Source organism: Sceloporus occidentalis, unplaced genomic scaffold (genome assembly GCF_023333645.1).
Source record: "Sceloporus occidentalis isolate IW3139 unplaced genomic scaffold, rSceOcc1.0.p SCAF_9, whole genome shotgun sequence".
In the NCBI taxonomy this organism is placed as follows: Eukaryota; Metazoa; Chordata; class Lepidosauria; order Squamata; family Phrynosomatidae; genus Sceloporus; species Sceloporus occidentalis.
This window is the reverse complement of record NW_028316989.1, coordinates 27,700,801-27,713,079: the sequence shown is the minus strand read 5'-3', so window position 1 is coordinate 27,713,079 and position 12,279 is coordinate 27,700,801. Positions and strand designations below refer to the sequence as shown.

Here is a 12,279-nt window from a genome sequence, read left to right as displayed (position 1 = left end):
AAGACTCTCTTGTTCACACAAGCATTCCCTGAACCAGGCTTCAATTAGTCTCTTCTCCCCCTCTATGTCAGCAGTGACATGCTGGCTAGAATGTTTTAATGTATATGCTTTTAATGCATCTGTGGTTTTTATTGTATGTATTGTATATGATTTTATCTTGTACACCGCCCTGGTTCATAGAAGGGCGGTATATAAATAAAATTTTTATTATTTATTATTATTTATTGTAGGAGGTTCGTCCACCTTCCAACCTTTGGCAATGACTAGCCTCGCTGCTCTTACTAAAGGAAGTATAATTCACCAGTATTTCTTTGAGTCTTCTTTATTGATCTTTGATGTCATGTTTAGTAAGTACAGTTCCATAGAAAAGGGGATTTGTATTGCTTTATGCACTTGGGACAGTAACAGTAATATTTGTCAATTGATTAAAAGGTATCTTAATATTACTAGACCTCTGGGTTTTAATATCAGTGTTCAGTTAATAAATGATAACTTGGTTTCTTTCTGATTCTAGGAAGAGAAAGTTGTAGGCAATTTAAGATCAGACCCCAAATCATAATAATCACAATTAACTTGTAACATCCCTGGCTTGCTGAAAAATTCATTCAGATATCAAAATGATATCTTGTGAATTCATCATCATTTACTTTTGCCATCTTGGGACACTTGTGGCCAAACTCTCATGCTGTTTGACCACAAGTGTCCCAGTTTTCATGTGTGAAATGCTGAAGAGTGTGATGAGAAGAAGAATCCCTGCAACATATGTACAAGTCTGTAGGACAGAGTAGGGAAGAAGGCAAGAAGAATACAAAATCTCTCTGTCCCTCTTTCTCTCTGTGTGTGTATGCCTTCAAGTCATTTCCCACTTATGGTGATCCTAAGGTGAATCTAGCATGGGGCTTTCTTGAAAAGATTTGTTCAGAGGATGTTTGCTACGACCTTCCCCTGTGCCTGAGAGCATGTAACTTGCCCAAGGTTTTTCTTGTTGCTGTTGTGTACCTTCAAATCATGACACCTGGCAACCCTAAGGCGAACCAAACATGGGTTTGCTTGGGTTTTTTGCAAATTCAGAGGAGGTTTGCCTTTGCCTTCCCCTGAGGCTGAGAGAGTGTGACTTGCCCAATGTCGCCCACTGGGTTTCCATGGCTGAGCAGAGACTCGAACCCTGATGTCCAGAGTCATAATGCAACACTCAAACCACTACACTGCGCTGGCACTTTAGTCTGGCTATACTGTGCATATTAAGGTCCTCCATTTTTCTTAAATGTCCTATATTTTGGGCTGAGTTTTGTCCTGCAGTTGTCCTACAGTTTGGTCTCGAATTTGTCCTACATTTTGTCTCTGGTAATAGTGGACAATTATGGCAACCAAAATGGTGAAAGTTATTATGGCAACCATGCCTTATGAGGAGAGAGTCAGGGAGCTAGGTATGTTTGTTGAGATAGAAAGTCACAACTTGGAAAATGTACAATGTGGGTTTTAATAGTAGCCAGGCATAAAAGGGTGACTGTGAGCCATAATGATGAGGCGTTTAAACAGGAAGGGACATTAAAAAGATATCCAGGAAGTGCTGCAAAGTACTGTACTGAAGGATGCCACCAGTCTGAGGAGAAGTCACTCAGGAGGGGGGCTGGATGCTTTGTGACTAGTAGGCCTCACGGAGTCTTTGCTAGAGTAGTGACTCCGAGCATTTCCCCTCCCCTCAGAGAGGGTGGGATCCATTTTGAGGAGGGAGCAAGCTTGTTTTCTGCTGCTCCAGAGACTAGGCTGCCTATATCTTCAATTACCTCTACTTTCTACTCTTCATAATTCCCTATCTATTTCTTCTTATATCTTCTAAATTTCCACTCTTATCTCCAATGTCATTCTTAACAAATTCACCTCACGCGCCCTCGTCTCTTTCACTCTTCTCTCTTCCATACACACAGATTGACTTCCTATTTACCCACTTAATCCAGATTCCTAACTTGTTTTCCCTATAAAATCAACTTCTGACTTAGTTTAATTTGTAAAATCCATCATATTATTCTAATCTAACTTAATATACGCATATTCACCCAGATTCTCTTTTAAGAATTCCATCACTCTTTCCCAGTCTTCCATTAATTTGCTTTTTGTATCATTCCTTAATTTTAATTCCCCAATTTTTTCTCGTTATGTTTTTCATAATACTCCAATATATTTAATACCATTCTTACATTTTCTCTTGTATATCGCTTTGGGAGGAATCCTCTCTGTTCTTCATCTATTGTTTCGGCTAAACATTCTTTCAGTCTCTTGGATAATATTATAGCCAATATTTTATAATCGTTGTTTAGAAGAGAGATGGGTCTATAGTTCGCTGGATTCAATCGATCTTTGCCTTCCTTATGAATAAGTGTGATTTCTGCTTGTTTCCACATTTCGGGTATATTACCTATCAAAGCCTCATTCATTACTCTTTGTAGTGGTTCCAAAATTTCATTCATAAATGTTTTGTAGAACAATGCCGTAAAACCATCATTTCCCAGCGCTTTACCTGTTTTACATTTTTTGATTGCATCCTGGATTTCCTCTTTTGTAATTAATTTATTTAATTTTTCCTGTTGTTCTTCCGTTAATGTTGGAATTTTACTATTTGCCAGAAAGTCCTGAATCCCCTCTTTTTCCTCCTTTTGTTTCATATATAATACCTTGTAATATTCTAAGAATACTTCCTCTATGTCTTTCTGTTGGATTAGTAACTGATCATCCTTCTTTATCTTATTGATGATATTTTTCCCTTTCTCTCTCCTTAATTTATGTGCCAGCCATTTACCTGTTTTATTTGCATTGAACTGGGATTTAGACCCTGGTCTCCAATGCTCAAACCACTCCATCTCATGGTGGTCCTCACTCACAGCATGTTTGATACCAAGCAGCATCGGGACCACATGCTGCTAGCAGTTTTGTAAGGGCTAGAAACTCTTTATGCTTCCCCCACTTTGTGTTCTTTCTCTGTCCTTCTGTTTTTCCTTTCTGTCCTCCATCCTTTCCTCCCCTTTTTGGTTTTCTTTCTCTTACCGGTAAACTTTAGTGACCATTTGGCTTGTATCATTCATCCCACTCATCTCCTGCCCTTCTTAATTTTTCTCTTGTCAGATGCATCTCCTTATTGTTTGGAGTTTGGAGCCTTGCAGAAGGAAGCAAGTATGGAACGGCTGGAGGTTCTCTGCAGAAATCGGTATCTATGACTCAACTGTAGCTTTATCTCTAGGAGAAATTAGGAAAAGTTTGCCACATACGGACTGCAATTTAAGTAATTCTACTAAAAACACACACACGAAAGAGCAATGAGGCACACATCTGTAGGACCATCTTAATATCCGTGGCACTTAGCAGTTGTCTGGGTTTCATCGTCTCAGAGCTATGCAAGGGACAGATGCAGATGTGGATGTCAGGAGACAAGAACACAACGTAGTAATGGTTGCAAAACATCTAGGTGTTTGTAATTGAAAGGTTCCTCGACCGACAAGGTCTACTATTACCAGCTGCCCTGTCAGAAAGAACCCTGCCAGGATTGAGAAGCAGGTAATGGTAATTTCAGATCTGAGGTGGATTGTTTTCCCATCCATGTTTTCTCCTACCAGCTCTCCTTTGGAAAGGATTCCAGGAGAGAGAAAGAGGGCTGAAATGATCAGACCGCATTTGTACTCCTGCAAGGGATAAGAAAAGCTGTCCATTTTTCTTTCTTCCCTCAAGTTCTTTCCAGCCAAACATGAAGAAATAACACAAATGTTTGGTAAATTATGATTAAATTAACCATAAATGAAAGTCTCACCCATCGCTAGTTCTACTTCACCCTCCTACCCACACCAGCTAATATATGTTCTAATATTTTTTCTTCCAGCTCTATGTTACTTGACAACTGGATTGGAACAATTTGTATATTTAAAGGTAGGCTATTAAATAGACAGACAGACTTGGTTAAGGATATGATCACAAATATATAGATGTATGCATTGGGTGGATGGATGGATGGTCAGACACAAGTATATCCATACATCCAACCATCTGTATGGGAAAATACAGATTTCTAGCTGTTATAGTTATGAAGATATCCCTGAGATATCCCCATGGAAGAAGAGAATGATAATGCATATTTTATGTGTATTTATGTATTGCTTATAAATTGCCTGTTAACTTATGGCAGCCACACAGGACCCAGTCCCTGGTGCTGAGGGCCCATTCACACTACACAAGTATAGCACTTTTATTCCACTTTAACTACCGTGGTTCCATTCTAGCTTAGTGAGGCACTGGAACTCTCTGGATGAGATTTCTCAAAGTCCCTCTCTAAACTTCTAATCCCAAGATTGCATAGGATAGAAGCATGCCAATTAAAGTGGGATCATCACACTATAATTGTGTAGAGTAGATGGGCTCCTGGAGCCAGTCAGCCCTGCCTCCTGTGCAGTAGTTAAAGATATAGAGCTCTGCTGAAGAAAGCAAAGTCTGGAAGATTACTTTCAAAAAGTGACTATAACAACATGCAAATATCATGCTGGGACTCAGAGCATCATCCTGGCATAGCTCAGGTACCCACATTCAGGGTTTTTTGGTTGTAGAACAGTTGATCACAGCTCAGGTACAGAAAGCATTATATTCATTATAATGTTTTGATATTCATTCTTCTTAAAAATAACTTCCTAAGCTCAGGAGGTGGGGGGAAAGTGGCAGATTGGAGCATCTGAGAGATGTTGGCCTGCTGTGTGGAAATCAGCAGGCTGAATGATGGAGAGCTCACTTCCGATGCAACCCACAAGATGCCTTGGATTCCTGAGGCCACAAGTCTAGGGATAATTGGCTAATAGATCCCACAGAGCAAGGACAGCCAGTAGGCTAAGGAGAGCAGACAAAGGGCAGCCAGCATGAAGAAATTGATATTTACATTTTCCCAGGTTCATCACAGCAATGAGGCACTGCTCCGTGGCTGCAACTCAAATAGATCGAGTAACAACTGCAGCTGGCATGCCATCTTGCTCTTTAATTACATCTTCCATCTAATCAGATTCCATAAGTTGCTTGGAAAGGCAGCACCTATTGATCTACATACCATTCTGGACAAGAGGCTGAATTATCCAAACAGCAGAAGGGCTCACAGAGTCATTGCCAGCTAATATGGCAATACTGTCATGGGGAGATGATTAACATAGCTTTCTGGCAACTCACTCTGTCATTATCTGTGAAGTGTGAACTTCATAAGAGGTGGATTGCTCTGAGGCCAAGCTCATCAGACCAAAGGCATACTTGACATTGTTGTGCTAAAGAGCCATAAAGCCCAAAGGCAGTAAAGGTGCCAAGTTCCTAAACATCAGGGGTTACAGGGCTGGATGGTGACTAGGGAAATCCTGATTCATCTCTACTCAGCCATGACCCTCACTGTAACCCAGTGACTCTCTGCTTCTGCTGGAACTATCTCTCAGGACTGTGGAATAGATACAAAAGGAATGAGGAAAGCCATCTGTACCCCTGTCATCTCATTAAAGAAAAAGGTGGATAGTAAACATAACTATTCTTGGCATGAAAACACGAAGTGAGTCATTTTTTGGCATGGATGGGTGAGCAGGAATTAGAATAATAGAATCTCAGAGGATAATCTAGTCCACCCCCCTGGAACTTCATTGTGCCCTCCAACTGTCCCAATTTGGCAGGGACAGTCTGGACTGATCCTCTGTTGTCTCACCTTTTAAGCAGCTTTTAAAATGTCTTGGTTTCTACCTTCTTTTCCCACTTTTCCCCTTTGTCATTAGCTTGCTTCCATTCCATTCCATTCCATTCCATTAAACAAAGGGGCTATATGGACCAGCACTTTGTGCCAGCCTGTGGGCGAGGTGAGGGCTGAGCGTCCGCATGCTCCAAGTGCAGTGCCCATACAGCGCAGAAGGGGTGTCATAATGCCACACTGCGGGGCTTATAACACCCCTTCCAAGGAGTCGCTGGGGTCAGCTTCTTTTTGAGTCCTCCGAAGAGCAGAACGGGGCTGTGGCATGTGGTTACCCTTCCCAGTAGGCTCAGGCAAAAGCAAACGGCTGTAGCCTCTGAATGGCCCGGTACAGATGGGCCCTTTGTGGCGCGCCCATGATGTGCTAGGGTTGCTCATTTGGACTATGATACTGACCAGCTCTGGCCAGTGTTCAGGGTAGTGCAAGCACTAGGGTAAAAATATCCATGCTGGAGAAGTTTGGGCTAGATGGACCTATCTAGCTGGTGGGGAATGATCGGGGAGATAGTCCAAAAGTAACTTCTCTAAGGGCCTGAACAGACAGGCCAAAATACAGCTGGTTTGGGCCACTTTGGAACAACACAACCAACAAGCTTCATTTATATACCGCTTCATACCGCCTAAGTAGTGTCTAAACGGTTTACAAATGTAAGCTAATTGGCCCCCAACAAGCCAGGTACTCAGAACCACTGATGCCAGTGACAGTAAGAAATGCTATCTCAGTGTAAGTAGATTTAAATGATATCACTCTAAAATATGATTTGATTTAGGTTTCATCGGTAAGCTGGTAGAATTATCTGGGCATTACAGCTTTTAGGCTGAATTGTTATTATTTTTAAAACACTGATGGGATTATGGCCTAAGTAGCTTTTTGAAGGGCATCCAACAATGCAGTGGATAATGGAAGCCATATTTCCTGCCTGTAAAAAAGTGCTCCTTTCTCTGACCATTAGACTGCCTTCCTTCTCTGTGGTTAACCAAACCAGTCTGGAAATCTATCTGCTACTGAGCTGAGTGATTCTTTGTAAAAAATATAGTAAAGGCTCGGAAGCAGACCAGGAGCCAATGCAGATCATATCACAGAGTCATATCTATCAAATAGAAAACCCTCCAAATAGCCTGGCTGCAGTGCTATAAGCCAGGCACAGTTATTTGGCCGTCTCCAAAAGGAGCCCCAGTGAACAACCATGCTCTTTCTCAAGCTGGTGCCCGCCAGGTGCATGGTCTACATCTCCTATAAGCCCTAGCTAGTGGTTATGGGCATTGTAGTCCAAAACATTTGAAGGCACCAAATGTTACAGTTATAACTGCAGGTCTGTTGGGAGACAGTATGAGATGTGTCCCTTTAGATACATTTTATGTACGTGGGTTGACTAAAGAGAAATCAATTATATGTTCTGTTGTTGACTGTTAAAATATATACTCAATGAAGTCATGGGAATCTCAGTAATGTAAACATAAATTTCAAGTCCTCTATAATGTCGCCTTGCAAGCTTATAAATATTTCCTATCAATAACGTTGCTCTTTCTTTGCTCCTACAGAGCTCTTCTGTTTGGGAAGGGAGGGCAGCCCCTTGATCAAGGATAACTTCCTTTCCACACAGATTCAGGATTGACCCGCAATCCACATAGTCTAAGGGTAGTTGGAGTACTGGGAGCTTATACCTCAGTTCTCCCCCTTCTTATAATTGCATCCTTTTTCTTATTCCTTCATCTGTTACATTCATTGAACTATATGGTTGTGCTATTTATTACATTTCATCCCACCTTTCTCACATGAGTAGGTCTCAAGGTGGCTTAGAATACAAAATATAGCATTTTTAAATAAGCATTTTAAAATAAGTAAACATGCTTTTAAAAGAAGAGGATGGTGCTGTTCCTTCGGTTGTAAGTTAGTTCTCAAAGATCTGCAAAGGATGTTGGACAACTACCTTTCCAAGACTTTGGAAACAAATTGTTAATGTGACAAGGGGTTTTATAGTGCTTTACTGTTTTAACCTAAGTTTTTAAATAGTTTTAATTCTGTTTTTAGTATAAAATAGATTGAACATCCTATCCCATGTCATTGGATCAGGGATGGAGAATTGATCAGATAGGACCAAGTAGAATGCAGTGTCTTTGTTTGGTTTCCAAGGAGATCATAGAGAATCTTGACCAAGGTAGAACTTGATCAGTTGAGTGTCCACTGAGCTTCAGACCAGACGGACCTCAACACACTGCAGCTATTTCTTGTAGTTTCAGTGTACTTTGTCATTTGTGTGGCTTCTCTATCGATTGCGAATTGCTTGTTCCTTGTAAGTGCTTGTTTAATTTTTTTTTTGGTTCATTTTATTTATTGTAAACATGTAGACACAGGTAGACCTGGCTGGTTTCCCAGTTCAAGCTTTATTATTATTGTTGTTATTGTTATTATTAAAGGTTTATAGTCTCATCCTAAATTATACAACAAATACGATTCATTTAAACAATTTACAGTATTTTGCTTATATATACAGTACCTGTGTCTATATGTATCTTAATTATCTTTTCTCACACATACTGGACTTTCCTTAATTGCATTACAAGCTTTATATAAAATACCCCTGCCCAAATGTCCTGGTACTTCTGTGGTTTTTGTAGCTCTATCCAACCATTTTGCAACTTAAAATTTGGTTTTATAACTGTATTAACTTAAATTAGATCTATTTTGCTTTTCCAATATTCCTCCTAGAATTTCAACCATTCTTCTAAGAGTTGGAGTCTGTGTGGATTTGGGCTAACTTTCTTGGAGTGAGATGCCACATATATTTGGATGATATACTAATTTTGTTTTTTCTTCTAACTGTTTATACGAGTATTTTGTGGGTTTTTAGGGCTGTGTGGCCATGTTCTAGAAGAGTTTCTTCCTGACATTTCGCCAGCATCTGTGGCTGGCATCTTCAGAGAATGTTTGCCTGGAAAGGATTTGGCTGTATATATGGTGTGACCTGGCAAGGCAGGAGTGAATTTGCATGTGTATTGCTTTTGTTGCAAACCTCAGGGTTTGAGGGTCTGCACAAGACTATTAATGTCTGCTTGACTGGTCATTGTCTGCTGGGAGAGTTCTCATTTGCATTTGCTGAGTCTTTATCTTGCTATCTTTCAGGATGGGTAGCCAAACCTTGTTTACTTTCAGAGTTTCCTCTTTCCTGTTGAAATTGTCCAGGTGTTTGTGGATTTCAAGGGCTTCTCTGTGCATCCTGACATGGCAGTGGTTGGCATGGTCCAGAACTTCAGTGTTTTCAAGCACCAAATGAGAAGGAATAGCTAATACTCCAGAGGACAGGATCAAAATTCAAAACAACCCGAATAGACTAGAAAGCTGGGCCAAAGCTAACAAAATGAAATTCAGCATGGAGAAATGTAACATAGTTCACTTAGGGTGGAAAAATGAAATGCACAGATATAGGATGAGGGACACTTGGCTGAACGAGAGACTTATATATGTGAAAGGGATCTGGGAGTCCAAGTAGACCACAAGTTGAACATGAGTCAACAGTGTGATGCGGCAGCTAAAAAGGCCAATGCAATCTTAGGCTGCATCAATAAAAGCATAGTGTCTAGATCAAGAGAAGTACCACTTTTTAGGGATGCTGTGGCTTCATCTTGAAAAATGACCAGTCCTGTACTGAATCCAGAAATAGCTTTCCTCCTCATTTGGGGAATAACAAAGGACTCCAATATAAAACACTGTGGGAGAGTATTGCCTTTCCAAAAGGCCTGAAATTGTGTGAGATTGGGGAGGGTTTTTTTAAATAAAATACAATAAAAGCCTGTTAAACAATTGAGAGACAGGCTCTGGAGCCTTGCATTGATGGGGAAATCCAGACAGGTGAAGGTGATGAGAAATAAATGGAAAGCACACTCTCTTCTATGAAACACGACACCTCTTTATTATGACTGTAAATGGCATGTATGTATTCCTCCAGTTCAAGAGAAATCCCAATAGAAAGATATCATGGGCTGATTCTGTCAGTATCTTTGTTAGGATTGCCACACGGTTGATAATCCTGATTCACTTTGATGTTATATTTGCAGTTGCTGCTGTCATCAGCTCTGGGTTTCTGCTGTTGTTGTTTTATGATTTGTGTTGCATTGGAATGCGTTGGAAGGAGCATTTAAGCCAGGGATATTATTTGGATGGGAGGCTGCCAATGAATACCAGGCTCTACAAGGCTATATTTCAGGGGGGAAAGGAACTGGCAAAACCATCTCTGAGTCTTCCTTCCCTACGAAAACCACATAACATTAATGTGGTCACCATGGATCAAGAGGCAACTTGAAGATGCATAAACACACACACATTACAGAGAAACCAGGCACACATATGTTTGCCTTTATAAAGGGCCCATGCTCCCAAATATGTGTTTTTTCACCTCCTTCAGTCTATATAAAAGGAAAGGAATAGGAGTCATCTCTTATACACCTGCCAGCCCTATAAGGGACAAGCTTTCTTAACGTCAGATAAGGGGCAACCCTTATAATAAGGGATACCTCGCAATGCAACTCCAACTCCATGTCTCAAAAGCAAGCTTGGTTCATTATAACATTTTCCCTATTAAGACTTCATTTTTGCTTTTCCTTTTCCTAACCCTTTTCCTTTTAGCTGTGAAGTTGTAATAGATTTTAAAGCAGGGTGGAAGCTGTGGGAACTATAAACCAGAGACAATAAAACTAGTGCAGTAGCCACAGGTCTCCATGAAGCTGCTTGGTTCATCAATCAACAAAGCTACATGGGAATATATATATATATATATACACACACACACACATATATATATATGATACAACTGATCTGTCTGAAATGCAAATGAAATTACTCTCTGTCCAGCATGAGGATATATTCTCTTGGCTTGCTTTGTGGTACACTGGACACCAATTTGTGCAATTTGATTGTAAGTCCCCTGATGCCAAGGCCTTTTTAAAAAGTAAAAAGCTATTGCACTTTTAAAGGCATGGATCCTCATCTTATTTTTTTAAAGGCAAAAACACTAGAACAGATGTAAGGCTGGGAGATCTGCCTGCTCCCACACTCTTCTGTCCAAAATGTTGAGCATTTTGGTGGAGAACCTCATGGCTTTCAACATTTCACAGCTAAAAACTGGGACGCATCTGGCCTTTGAGCATCACAGTGCAGTCAAGGTAGCAAAGGTGATGAAGGAAGACAATCGCAAAAGCTAGGAGGGGCTGCATTTGGTTTGCTTTTGCCTGAGCCTAGTGGGAAATGCAAGATCCCACCACATTCTGGTCTGTGGCCAAAATAAATCTATTTGTTCAGTCAAAATTCCTCTCTCTCTCTCTCTCTCCCTCCTTCTCTTCCTCCTGCTGAGTTGAAGTGCAAGCCACTTCTGTACTTTGAGTTCAGTTTGCAGCAATGGATGTGAGCTGAGAACAAAAGTGGAAAGTGGGAGAAACTGGGACATTCTAAATGTAGCTTTAAAATGTGACTTTCTAGGATATAAACTACATCATCAGCAAACAGTCTCATCTTATATTCTGTTTTTTAAATTTTCATTCTGCAAGCTATTTTCATTCTGCAAGCTATTTTGTTGACCTGTCTTAATTTCTACAGCCTGAGGCCAGTCAGAGCCACTTGAGCCTTGAAATGGAGGACAAGCAGAAGACTGCTTCTAAGAGCAGGAATTATATTAAACCTGCACGATTCCAGACCCGGACCATCCAGGCGGACCCACTGACAGATTCCACAGACATCAAAACCAAGAGGTTGGTACTTTTTATATTGTTTTATGCTGGTCATCGAACGTAATACATTTCATTCATTCAATATGATTGAAACATAATAATAATAAGTTTTATTTGTATTTCCCCGCTTCTCCCAATAGAGAATGCCTTCTTAAAGGTAGTGATGGGACGGATTTCTTCCGGCAGGTTATTCTATAACCTGGGAGCCATAGTTGTGTATGCTCTTTTGGAAGTAGGTGTTAATCTGACCTTTGGGTAAACTAATAAATTCTTCCCTGTTGTTCTGAGGGTGCAGGGCGGGTTGTGTAGGGAGAGGCGTTCCCTCAAGTAACTCGGGCCCAAGCCATGTAGGTAACAACCAACACTTTGTATTGCACCTGGAAGCTAATTGGCAGCCAGTGTAAGGATTTTAGGACAGGTGTTATATGGTCTGGCCTGGATGTTCCAGTGACCAATCTGGCTGCTGCATTTTGAACTAATTGAAGCTTCTGAACCTGGTACAAAGGTAGCCCCATGTAGAGCGCATTACAGAAATCTAATATTCCTCTGTGGGTTTCACCTCATGAGGCTTTGCAGGGATGTAGCCAAGGGGAGGGGGGATCTGGGGGTCCGGACCCCCCCCTTCCGTTAGAAAAATGAATGGTGTGTGCTGCTGTGCCGCCGCACTCAAGCCCCATTATAATGACGGCACTTAGTCTGGACCCCCCCCCCCTTCCTAAAATCCTAGCTACGTCCCTGGGCTTTGTATGGTATGGGCCCAAAAAGAGAAGAGATATGGATAAGATACAGTCAGCCCTTCTTATACACAGATTTTT

General features: G+C 40.9%; 1 long non-coding RNA gene across 3 annotated transcripts; it reads left to right on the top strand.

The window, feature by feature from the left end:
* Nucleotides 1-1,702: 1,702 nt before the first annotated feature.
* Nucleotides 1,703-11,482, top strand: LOC149307125 (uncharacterized). 3 transcript variants are annotated; one of them, XR_016282338.1, is made up of 4 exons: nt 1,703-2,929; nt 3,121-3,202; nt 3,869-3,915; nt 11,334-11,482. It is a non-coding gene; the product is annotated as an uncharacterized LOC149307125 (long non-coding RNA). The 3 variants fall into 3 exon arrangements; XR_016282336.1 differs by having other exon boundaries at nt 1,703-3,202; XR_016282337.1 differs by having other exon boundaries at nt 1,703-3,549.
* The last annotated feature ends 797 nt before the right edge of the window (nt 11,483-12,279 follow it).